General features: G+C 42.6%; 1 protein-coding gene across 1 annotated transcript in view; it reads left to right on the forward strand.

The window, feature by feature from the left end:
• Positions 1 to 3119: 3119 nt before the first annotated feature.
• The window catches only part of tmem184a (transmembrane protein 184A), a 55446-nt gene continuing 45008 nt past the window's right edge, over positions 3120 to 13557 (forward strand). Inside the window, exon 1 of the mRNA XM_033040819.1 lies at positions 3120 to 3430. The gene's annotated coding sequence lies outside the window, so the exon portion shown is untranslated. The remainder of the gene's footprint in view (positions 3431 to 13557) is intronic.

Genomic DNA, 13557 nt, shown 5'->3' on the forward strand with positions numbered 1-13557 from the left:
GCAGGAAGATTGTTCCCGATGTTGGGGAAGTCTAGAGCAAGGGGTCACAGTTTAAGGATAAGGGGGAAATCTTTTAGGACTGAGATGAGGAAAACATTTTTCACACAGAGAGTGGTGAATCTCTGGAATTCTCTGCCACAGAAGGTAGTTGAGGCCAGTTCATTGGCTATATTCAAGAGGGAGTTAGATGTGGCCCTTGTGGCTAAAGGGATCAGGGGGTATGGAGAGAAGGCAGGTACAGGATACTGAGTTGGATGATCAGCCATGATCATATTGAATGACGGTGCAGGCTCGAAGGGCCGAATGGCCTACTCCTGCACCTATTTTCTATGTTTCAATGTTTCTATCCTCTCCACATCCATTCTAACCAGGATTTTCATTGTTCGGTAAGTTTCAGTGAGTTTCCCCCTCATCCTCCTAGAGGCCATCCTTCAAGTAGAGGCCCAATGCCATCAAACGCTCATCTTATGTTTGATTCATTTCTCGGATCATTCTTGTAAACCTCCACTGGACCCTCTCCAGCGCCAGCACACCCTTCCTCAGATGATAATATTGAATAATGTGGCGGGTTTGAGGGGACTGGTGGACTACTATTTTGTGTTCTTGTGTTCAAGAAGAGCTTCCGCTAGGTTGTTCAGACCATATTGTGCGCAACAAATGGTACTTTTACTAGTAACACCCGCATCTTTAGAATTATATTTTAAAAATAGGAAAAGCCAAAGTCTAAGACTGCACCATCTTACATGTAGACTTGATTATAACAAATTTCTGAAAGCTGGCAGCTTGCTTGTGCTAATGCACCTGGCATCTCTGATTAGGATGATGGGTGCACCGGGGATTTCTTATACATTGTCTGATTTAGAATAATCTGCTCTGTTGACAGTTAACTAATTAAAGTTAAGTATTTCTATCAGAAACCTTGCATTTTATTTCCATTATATAAACAACAGCTGACAGATTTTTTCATCAAACAGCTTATTTCTATCACCATTGATGTACAGTAATTAAAACCTCAATGGATGCCCTCTACTCCGGCATCACTTAGTTTAATTAATTATCACAGCAGTCAATTAAAAAAAACATACTTTTTTTGATGGCATGGTTGGTTCATGTAATTTTCCTAATAGATTCAAAATTACATTTCAATTAATTACACTACAATTAAAGTTTGTTCTGCCCATGAGGGTGCTGAGTGAAATAGAAGTGTCACAATATGTGTAGCCAAGAAAGTAATGATACCAAAAAAAGGTACATTATAATGAAAGTATCTGTAAAACATACCTCTTTTACCAAGCACTTGCTCATCTTTCCTATTATTTCACGAGACTCCATGTTTGTACTTTGGGACATTTTACCACATTAAAGATGTATCAAATTCCTCGTATGTTGCAAAACATACTTGGCTAATAAAGTACTATTATGATTATGTAGGTACTTTTGCTCCTAAATATAATTTTAAAAGGTTAAGGGGCAATCTGACCGAGTCGTTTGGATGATGATTTATTAGGAGATGTAACGGAAAACTATTTCCCTTGAGGTTGCACCTATCTACTTCAGATTAAGGAACAAAATCAGGAATCCATTTTCACAGAAAAAGCTGTGAAAATGTGAAACTCTAACAAAATACCACGGTGGCACTGGGAATGGGAATATACTTCTGTCAGGTCTACCCTCAACCTCCAGAACTCCAGAGAAAACATTGCAAGTCTGTCCAATCTCTCATTATAGTAAACAAACCTCCAATCCAGTTATTTTTCTGGTAAACCTCTTTTGTACCCTCTCCAAAGACTCCGCATCCTTCTTATAATTGGGGGACTAAAACTGCACACAATACTCCAAATGCAGCCTAATTTAGGTCCAGTATGACTTCCTACCTCTTATACTCAATGACACAACCAATGAAGGCAAGCATACAATACACCTTTTTAACCACTCTGTCTACTTGCTTTCTTTCTTGCTTCAGATTTCTTAAAGACCCCAATCTGATATCATATAACTTACATATGCTTCCTTTTACTTTTTGCTCTAATTTACCTCTTTGGTCATCCAAGGTTCTCTTACCTTGCCATCCTTATCCTTCCTATTTACTGTGCCAGTCTTGAACTGGGATCAGCTGGCTTTTAAACAACTTCCACATATCAGATGTGGACTTACCCAATAACAACTGCTCCCAATCTACTCTCCATGGCGGTTGCCTAATAATGATATGATCTCCCTAACCCCAATTTAGTGATTTCTCCCAAGATCCAGACATCCTTATTCACAACTATCTTAAAACCTATGGAATTGTGATCACTGTTCCTACAATGCTCTTCCACTAAAACACAAGGCTCATTTCCCAAAACAAGGTCCAGTATGGTCCCTCTTTATGTTGGACTATCCACCTGTTATTTAAAACACCTGGTTGAGGATATGACACAGTTGCTGCCTTACAGCGCTGGAGGTTTTGATTATGGGTGCTGTCTGTACGGAGTTTGTACGTTCTCCCCATGACCTGCGTGATTTTCTCCGGGAGCTTCAGTTTCCTCCCACACTCCAAAGACGTACAGGTTTGTAGGCTAATTGGCTTGGTTAAATTGTCCCCAGTGTGTGTAGGATAGTGTTAATGTGTGGGGATTGCTGGTTGGCGTGGACTTGGTGGACCAAAGGCCATGTTTCTATGCTGTATCTCTAAACTAAACTAAACTTATATAAATGGGAACGGGTGATAATTTGAAATTGTTATTATTATATTGTGAGGTCTGTAAGTGCGTAGACTGTACTTGAGACACTGTTCCTTGAGCATACAGTCGGGTTTAATGAAAGTGAGACTAAAGAAAGACATGTCAGTGTGATGGACAAGAAAGTATAACCGCCTTGTTTTTGTATTCTATCCCTCGACTAATCCCAAGTGTCACCATAAACACCATGTTGACCTGTTTTGTTGCTTTTAAGGATCAGTGCATGCACGCCCGTATGCCTCCCAGCAAGGCTATGCCTTATTTCACCTTCCCAGAAGCAATGCCTCCCAGTTTCCCACTTTATCATCTCTCCATGCAACAGATGACAGGTCGAGTTGATGAGAGCGGCGCATGCGCCGGGAGCCCGGGTGACCTCATGCGGCGGCGTCCCACCTGGGCCCGCCATCGCGCAGGCGCCTCAGGTGAGGTGGAGCTGTCGCTGGAGATGGCGACGGTCACGGTCACAGCCACCGGCTCGCCGGCTGCTCTTTAAACACAAAACAAAATCACGCTTAATGCCCGAGAGACTCCCGAAACACTTAGTGAAAGTACACTTCTGTGCCTAAGGCTGTTGGAGGGTTGGTGTCCACCTGTCCGGGAATTGCCACCTTCGACCTCGGCCACTAGGATGTGGCGGAAACGAGCAGCACTTGTCAGCAGCGCCTTCCACACTCTGCTCTGATCTGATCTGCGACCGAGCCCGTTTAAAGGTTGGTTCCTGCTTCCCGTCGGGTTTATTAGTATATATATATACACACACTTTTGTGGTGGTTTCCTGTAACTTTTATTTCCCAGTGTAAGGATTCAGCGAAGAAGCATATGTATATATTTATATATACAGTGTCCTCCATAATGTTTGGGACAAAGACCCATCATTTATTTATTTTCCTCTGTACTCCACAATTTGAGATTTGTAATAGAAAAAAATCACACATGGTTAAGGTGCACATTGTCAGATTTTAATAAAGGCAATTTTTATACATTTGTTTCACCATGTAGAAATTACAGCAGTGTTTATACATTGAAGAATTGAATAAATTTTATTAGCCATGTATGTATACGTGCAAGGAATTTGTCTTGGTGCTTTGCTCACAAGTAATAACATGATATACAGTAGACAATTAAAAATAAAACATAATTTACATATGTGAAGAATGAAATAAAATACCAGTGCAAAAGGAGAGTCTACGGACTTTTGGCTGTTGAGTAGAGCTACTGCTTGTGGAAAAATGCTGTTTTTATGTCAGGCTGTGGCGGCTTTGACAGTCCACAGTCGCCTTCCAGAGGGAAGTGCTTCAAAGAGTTTGTGGCCAATGTGAGAGGGGTCAGAGATGATCTTACCCGCTCGCTTCCTGGCCCTTGCAGTGTATAGTTCATTGATGATGGGGGGGGGGGGGGGGGGGGGGGGGGGGGGGGGGAAGGTTGCAGCCTACAGCCTTCTCGGCTGATCGAACAATGCGCTGCAGCCTCTGGATGTCGTGCTTGGTGGCTGAGCCAAACCAGACCATGATAGAGAAGGTGAGGCCAGACTCTATGATGGCAGTATGAAGCTGGACCATCATAGCCTGTGGAAGATTGTGTTTCCTCAACTGCTGCAGGAAGAACATCCTTTGTTGGGACTTTTTGACTATGTAGTTGATGGTGGCCTCCCATTTAAGGTCCCTGGATATGATGGTTCCAAGGAACTTAAATGACTCCACAGATGTGACTGTGGTGTTGTTGATTGTGAGTGGGGGGGGGGGGGGGGGGGGGGGGGGGGGGGGGGGGGGGGGGGGGGGGGGGGGAAGGGAGAGGGTGCTCTCCTAACGTCTACAGTCAATTCCACCGTCTTAAGAGCATTGAGCTCCAGGTTGTTACAATGGCACCAGGACGCCAGCTGTATCACTTCCTGCCTGTAGGCAGATTTCTCCACATCCTGGATGAGTCCAATCAGAGTTGTTTCATCTGCAAACTTGAGAAGCTTGACAGAGGAGTTGGTCTGCCTTCGATTTTCCAGCATCTGCATTCCCTTCTTAAAAGCTTGACAGAGGAGTCTGTGGAGGTGCAGTTGTTGATGTCGAGAGAGTAAAGGAGAGGGGAGAGTACACAGCCTTGCGGTGCTCCTATGCTGAGGGTCAGTGGGTCTGGATGTGATTTCCCAGCCTCACATGCTGCTTCCTGCTTGTTAGGAAGTTGATAATCCACTGACAGAGGGGTTCAGGCACAGTCAACGGGGAGAGTTTGGAGTATAGTATCTCTGGCACACTGGTGTTGAATGCAGAGATAAAATCCACAAACAAAATCCTTGCATAGGTCCCCTGGCAGTCTAAGTGCTGGAGGATGAAGTGCAGGCCTAGGTTGACTGCATCATCCACTGATCTATTGGCCCGTTATGCAAACTGCAAGGGGTCCAGCAGGGGATTATGATATTTTTCAGATGGGCCAGCACAAGTCTTTCAAGGGTTTTCATGATTATAGACCTGTAGTCATTAAGACCAGTAATCCTTGGCTTTTTGGGTACGGGAACAATAGTGGAGACTTTGAAGCAGGGAGGGACAGTGTAAGATTGAAAATGTCTGTGTAAACTGGTGCCAGTTGTTTGGCACAGAACCTGAGGGTAGAGAGGGGGAGACATGTCTGGTCCTGGAGATTTCTGGCTTCTCTGCCTCCTGAATAGCTTTTCCACCTCCTCAATTGCTACTGTTAGTGATAGAGAAGTGGGCAGATTGATGTTGGGCAGCAAGGAGGGGGTGGGTAGTGGACAAGGGCCCAGTCTTTGCAGATGAGTCAGGCTGTACATAACCCCCCCCCCCCCCCCCCCCCCCCCCCCCCCATTTCAGGGCACCATAGTGTTTGGGACACAGCAATGCCATATAAATGAAAATAGTCATGTTTAGTATTTTGTTGCATATCCTTTGCATGCAATGACTGGTTGAAGTCTGCGATTCATGGGCATCACCAGTTGCTGCTTGTCTTCTCTGGTGATGCTCTGTCAGGCCTGTATTGTAGCCATCTATAGCTTATATTCGTTTTGGGGGTTAGTCCCCTTCAGTTTTCACCAGCATATAAAAGGCATGCTCAATTGGATTCAGATCAGGTTGATGGCCACTCAAGAATTGACCATTTTTTAGCTTTGAAAAACTCTTTTGTTGCTTTAGCAGTATGTTTGGGATCATTGTCTTGCTGTAGAATGAACCGCCGGCCAATGAGTTTTGATGCATTTGTTTAAGCTTGAGCAGATAGGATGTGTCTACACATTTCAGAATTCATTATGCTACTACCATCAGCAGTTGTATCATCAATGAAGATAAGTGAGCCAGTACCTTCAGCAGCCATACATGCCCAGGACACAACTCCCTGGCGACTGTGTTTTACAGATGAGGTGATATGCTTTGGATCTTGGGCAGTTCCTTCTCTCCTCTATACTTTGCTCTTGCCATCACTCTGATATAAATTAATCTTCGTCTCATCTGTCCACAAGACCTTTTTCCAGAACTGTGGTTGCTCGGGGAGCAACGGACGGATGATGTATAAATACACCTGTAATTTCTACATGGGGAAAACCAAAACGTATAGAAATTGGTCTTTATTAAAATCTGACAATGTGCACTTTAACCAGATGTGATTTTTTTTTTTTCTATTGCAAATCTCAAATTGTGGAGTACAGAGGCAAATAAATAAATGATGGGTCTTTGTCCCAAACATTATGGAGGGCACTGTATACACACACTGATTTTTTTTTCTCGTTTATTATATGTTTTCAGAGTACTATGTTTACATATTCTGTTATGCTGCTGCAAGTAAGAATTTAATTGTTCTATCTGGGACATATGGCAATAAAACGCTTGTGATTCTTGGCTCTTCAATGTGACACAACACCAAGTCTTGTTGCAGAGATAAAACGCCCACAGTTTGTATTTAATGAGAATTGTCACGCACAAAATCGAGAGCAGTCCCTCGCACATTTACAGCTCTCGCACATTTAAGGGTTTTCAACGTTTTGAGTCATTTAAAGTGGTGTCGCGTGCGATAGGCAAGGAGATTTATTGCTCAGTGCTTCCTGTTCATCTGTGCCTACTCCTCAACAACATTTACAACTTTGCCAAGATCCTGCTGTTGTCAAAGTCTAACTTTTCATGCAATACTACTGCAAGATGGAGACAGTTCTGTAATAAATGCTGAAATTCTACATGAAAATAACTACAGTGAAATCAAGTATTGTTAGTGAATACACTTTTCGTGCTTTGCCCCATTACACTTAAAAGAGCTCTATGATATTTGCTTAAAACTAGGCATTTGATTGTGAAAGTGCTTTACAATGTCCCGAGGCCCTGAGAAACCAGAACCACCTCATACAACTAATAATGATTGGGTTAGGTGATTCTTACTGGTTAAGAATTGTGACTCATTTATGAAGTCTTGAAATAATCAAAATTGTATTTAGTTGGATACTCCATTGCCTTGAGTTATATTTTGTAACATTACCTTTTGAGGACTGATTGGATATTGTTGAGTAATTGGAAAATTTAGTTTGAGGAAAAAATACATCAATGTACCCTGCAGATTATATTTTTATGTCAGTAATTGATTTGTCCATTTTCTGTTGTGCAAAATGCAGAATTGGAAACAAGTTTGTTAAGATTTTTTGGTGTATGTTTTGGCCCAGAACACCTGCTTGGGAATCAAATTCATGAATTCAAGCAACACACCAAATATGATTAAAATGTGCTGACTTTCATCATTGGATTGTAGAACAATTACAGCCACAAAAATAAAGTCATTCAGACCACCATGTGCATGCTAACTCTCTACTGGAGCTACCCTGCAGTTGCACCGACAAACTCTTCCTTCATGGCTTTGCTCCACCTTATATTTACTCTGAAGGCCGCATTAGACCTGCCTCACCACATCTACAGGAAATACATTTCAGATTCCAGACACAAGCTGTGTAAACAAAAAAAGATCCTCATGTCATTTGAACGTCTTCATTTTATACCTGTAATCCTCAACCTAAGGCAACAGCCGTCCTGAAAATTTCATATATTTTTAATTAAATATTCCCTCGGCCTTCTCTTTCAAATAAACTGTCCACACCTTTCTAATTTATTCTTGCAATTGTTGTCCCTCGTCACAGGAACCATTTTGGTCTTTTTTGGATATTCTCTCATTCCTTCCTATCCTTTGGATTATGTGACAATAGGTGCAGGAGTAGGCAATTCGGCACTTCGAGCCAGCACCGTTATTCAATGTGATCATGGCTTATCATCCTCAATCAGTACCCCGTTCCTGCCTTCTCCCCATATCCCCTGTCTCCGCTATCTTTAAGAGCCCTTTAAGATTGTGGTACTCACAATCAAAGATGATAGAGCAAACACCTTTATCATCGTTGCTCATCATGGAGGACTGTACTACAATTGAAGCCACATCAGTGTTTTATATAACTTACCTCATTTTACATTGAGTCAATGGACATAGCACAGATGTGTGTGCCTTATTTACAGTTTTGAGTCCATGGACAAAACATATAGGTGTCTGCCTTATTTACTGTTTCTCAACTAGTCCTGCCATTTTCAATAATTTGTACACCTATTTTAGAATAGTATTCTTTATTCTGTGATGTCTCTCCTCAATCTTCTAAATGAATGTATCACTCCCACTTCTGTGCACTAAATTCAACTGCATTGTTTGCTTATTTCACCAGCTTGTTTATATCTGGCTGCAGTCTATTGCATTCCTCTTTACAATTCACAATATTACCAAGCTTTGTGTCATGTGAAAATTAAGAAATTATGGTTTGCATCCCCAAGTATCAGTTGAGATCAGAAAAAAGATGGACACCCACAGCAGGTCAAACAGCATCTATTGAAGCCAAATAGAATTTCAGGTTGTAGTTTCATCAGAATTCAAGTCTAAGTCACCAATATTCATCACAGAAGCAGTTGCCATAGCACCAATCCTTGAGGAATGCTACTATACGTGCTGTCTCCTCCCCTTCCTTAACCCTCTAGCTGTCTCCTCCCACCCTCCCATCCGCCCGCCCTCGGGCTCCTCCTCCTCCTCCCCTTTTCCTTCTTTCTTTCCCCACCCCCCATCAGTCTGAAGAAGGGTTTCGGCCCGAAACGTCGCCTATTTCCTTCGCTCCATAGATGCTGCTGCACCCGCTGAGTTTCCCCAGCAATTTTGTGTACCTTCACTCTTTTATCTGTTGCTTAGAAAGGAAAATAAGAAGATGGCTGATCAATTAAACAGGTACTAGTCCACACCGGGTTACGCGGGGTCCGTTTTTGAGAACTGTTTGTAAACTGAACAGTTTGCAAGTGGGAAATGTAACCACCCAAATATCAATTAAAACATAGGCCAGGCAAAAGCAACTTAAACCATAGCAATTACTTGCAACCATTATGGCCTGTCCCACTTAGGTGACTTTTTAGGCAACTGCAGGAGACTATGCAGTCGCCACATGTTCACAGGTAGTCGCCGGGGAGTCGCCTTCATGGTCGCGAGGAATTCCCGCATTCTGGGAACTAGTCGCGGCCTCATTATGGTCGCCGCAAATTTTTCAACATGTTGAAAAATTAGCGGTGACTAGTATGAAGCCGCCATGGAGAGTAGCGAGGTTTCTCGTGCCGTAGGTGGGTTGCCAGGAGGTCCTAATGGGTTGCCAGGAGGTCGAAGATTATCGTAGGTTGTAGCCGGTGCGACTGATGAATTTCATTGGCTCATTGGGGGGGAAAAAAGGTAAGCAGTATTCAGAACCAAGGATAACCGTTCGGTGATGTTAAATGTCTGCCGAGCTTCACAGCCGTGTATCTCTGGCTTCTGAAAAGTTGTCTCCACTCCTCCCCCCCCACCCCCTCTCCCTTCTTTTAAAGGACTTACCATACACCGTGCCTTAGTTGTCTTAATTACAGGGCCAACCTTCCTAATCATCGCGGTGTGTGTCTGTATCACCTTGGCTTTGCACCGTGTGAATGTTTTAGACAGCTACCCCAGCTTGCCCTGATCCCCGCCTGCATAACGGGCGGTGAAGGAAGCGATGTGTTTGTGTGTTCCACTCTGACAGTCGCAGTTCTAGTTGCTGGTTTTTCAAGGGACTGCCGGCAACTTGACAGTCGCCGGCAGTCCACTGAAAAATCGCCTAAGTGGGACGAGTCCATTAGGATTTCTCTACAAGATGCAAAGATATTGCTGTGAACTGTGTTTCCACATAGTAGATGATGCCACACAGCAGCTGGCAAATTCATCCCACCAGTTTTTCAAATGCTTCCTCCTGTGGGGTGTAGAAAAGCCAAGTATTTGTAACTTGGGGAGGATGTGTTCACAGTAGTTCCAAGTAACATTTGGAGAAAAAGCTGTCCATTATGAAGAATGGAGAAATTTGGGAAAATAACCATGAACAGGGCAGTGGAACTGAGCTATTGTTGGAGCTGCGGTTGGCAAGTCTTTGGCTCCTCGTATTTCATTGGAGGATGTTAAAATAAGTGACTGGAGTGATAGTTGGCGTAATGGTTTTAATTTTCCAAAACTCCTTAGCCATTAGACTGGAAAAAAAAAGAAAAATAACATCAATTCAAAAAGGGAGGAAGAGAGAAAACAAGTAATCACATGCCAGTTAGTTTACCAATTGTTGCAGTTGAAACATTCGAAGCTACTATTAAAGATATTAGCATTATTGGGTTAAAATATGGTTTTGTAAAGGGAGGTATTTTATCAATTTTATGGAGTTCTTCAAAAACAAGCTGAGGTAAAGAGGAACTAATGGGTGTAACCATTCAGTTAGTTTAATATCAATGGTTATTTTGACAAATAATAACTGGCGTAGAGGATAACATGTTGACTGGGATAGTAGATTGACTATCAGGAAAAGCATGCAAAATTGCATCTCTTTTTGTGTGGTGTGCCACATTGATTGGTAAGAAAGTATTGTGAAGTGGACAAATGGATATTGGTAGGTTGTGTAAGTGTGCAAAGATCTGGCAAAATTAGAACGATGTGCAAAAGTGTATAATTGCGAATTTTAGCCAAAAAGTAGGTATATTATCTAAATTGAAAGATTCAGCATGGAAGCAGGCCCTTTGGATGTTTTGGAACATCTCAGATAGTTAATGTCTGAGATCCCTTTTTGACTGAGCCCAGTCGAATGGATGGTTCCTACCCCTTGTGATCAGCAATGGAGCAGTAAGCAAATGCAAACCACTCATAATGTTAAAGAGCAACTGCATGCACTATCTTCTTATTTTGAATTAACACTGCCTGGACTTATTTCAGTTCTTGATTGGCAAAAAAAAAAATCAGATAGTTATCATCTATCTGGCTCTCTTTGTGCTTTGATATTTGAAGTGTTGAAATTCGAATGTTGAAACTGAAAATTGGCAGGAGTGTTGAAGGACATCTTTAACCTTTAGCTTCTGAGGTTCCCATATCCTCCTTCCAAAGGGCACCAATCATACCAGTGCCCAAAAAGATCACGGTGACTTGCCTTAAAGATGGCAGTCCGGTAGCATCATAATGAATTTCTTCAAGAGTTGGTTGTGGCGCAAATTACCTCATGCCTCAGTAATAGCCTGGATCTGCTTCAATTTACCGATCACCACAACAGGTCAACAGCTGATGCTCATGATCTCACTGACCCTCCACTCTACTGTGGAACACCTGGGTGGTAGGAACACGTATGTCTGACTGCTTTTCTTCAAACTACAGCTTGGTATTTAACACTATCATCCCCATTAATCATCACCATGCTCCAAAACCCAAGGGCCCTTTACCTTGCTTTGCAACTGGTTTGTTGATTTCTTCATCAGCAAACCTTGAAGTGCAGATCGGCGACTGCATCTCCATTTCTTTGTCCATGAATACAGGTGCAGCTCAAGGCTGTGTGCTTAGCCCTCTGCTGTACTCTCTTTGTACCTCTGATGAGTGGCTAAGCACAGCTTCAATCCCATCAATTGGGTTGCACAGGCTAGATGCAGGAAGATTATTCCCAATGTTGGGGAAGTCCAGAACTAGGGGTCACAGTTTAAGGATAAGAGGGAAGTCTTTTAGGACCGAGATGAGAAAATCATTTTTTACACAGAGAGTGGTGAATCTGTGGAATTCTCTGCCACAGAAGGTAGTTGAGGCCAGTTCATTGGCTATATTTAAGAGGGAGTTAGATGTGGCCCTTGTGGCTAAAGGGATCAGGGGGTATGGAGAGAAGGCAGGGATGGGATACTGAGTTGGATGATCAGCCATGATCATATCGAATGGCGGTGCAGGCTCGAAGGGCCGAATGGCCTACTCCTGCACCTATTTTCTATGTTTCTAATCCATTTGTTAATGACACCACTATAGTTGGCTAAACTGCCTGTGCAGGAGATAAAACACCTGGTTGAGTGGTGCCACAAAAAAACCCCTCTAGTTTAACATCAACAAGACAAGGACCAGATTGTTGCCTTCAGTTAGGGGAAGTCAACACCACATGCCAGTTTTTGTCGGTGGTGGAGAGAGAGCAGCTTCATATACCAGGATTTTAACTTCACTGATGACCTGTTCTGGGCTCAGCATATAGATGCAAACACTAAGAAGGATTGTAAGCACTTCTACTTTCTTAGAAGATTAAAGAGGTTTGGTATGCCTCTGAGTACTCAAACAATTTATTTATGGCAATTCCAATGCACAGGAAGGCAAGAGGCTTCAGAAAGTGGTGGATTCAGCTTAGTCCACCATGGGCACAGTCCTCCTCTCCATTGAAAGCATCTAAATGAGGCACTGCCTCAAGAAGGCAGCATCTATCCTCGAGGATCCCCACCATCTGGGCCATGTCCACTTCTCACTGCTACCGTCAGGCAGGATATGCAGAAGCTTGAAGTCTCACACCACCAGCTTCTGGATAGCAACATTCCTCCAACTATCGGGATCTTGAATTAATCCTAATCCCACCTCGACAATTAACATTACGGTCCACCTCTTGCTCTACCTTGGACTTACTTTTTTCTTTTCTAATTATATTTTTGCACATTGTTTTCAAAGTCTTTTAGAATTTTATGTAATTTATGTCTAATTTATTTTGTGCATGATCCTGATTCTATGTGCCTGTAATGCTGTTGCAGGCAAGGTTTCTCATTATACCTTTACCTCATCGTATCCTTGTATCAAACTTGAAACTTGAAGTATTTGATTCTGTCACAATGCTTGTGAGCAAGCTACAACCAAAGGACACTTAATATTTCCACAAAAGGAAAATATACCAAATGCTGGATATTTAAGAGGAAAATTACTCTACAAGAATAAACTCTTGCAGACATCCTCCTGTCTTAACTTGCTCTCCATTCCGTAGTAATTTATTGTGAAATTTCTCCACATGCCCACCACATTTGTGCCCATTGATGTGCAAGCATTAATACTCATGGAGCAGAGCTTGTTAAAAGAAACCATGGCCTTGCTTCCCCTCAAATGAAGTTCAGTAATCTTGTGGACATTCCCAGCAGGATTAGACCCAAGTGTCGCTCCACTATTGTGGTTTGAGAACATGGATGCAATGAAATTGATGCTGCATGAGTGAAACACAAGCAGAAGATGGTTGATTTAAAGAGTACAAAGTATACTGAGTTCTGGAAGGGCAAACTGGAAAAGAGATATCGGCTTCATGAAATGAGATTTACTATCAAAGGTAGGTTTGTCTGACAGCTTACCAACTCCCCCTGTAGAATCGGTGAAAACCTTATGACCCTGTGATTCACCATAACGTGAAACCAGCACACTGCAGTCATCAATGCACACACCCGAACTGTGGAAGCTTCAGATTGCTCCATTAATGTGCCGTGATTACATTAATGATTCATCATGTATGTTAACTGAACCGGGCAAACGTGCTTGGTTA

Source organism: Amblyraja radiata, chromosome 22, assembly GCF_010909765.2.
Source record: "Amblyraja radiata isolate CabotCenter1 chromosome 22, sAmbRad1.1.pri, whole genome shotgun sequence".
Classification (NCBI taxonomy): Eukaryota; Metazoa; Chordata; class Chondrichthyes; order Rajiformes; family Rajidae; genus Amblyraja; species Amblyraja radiata.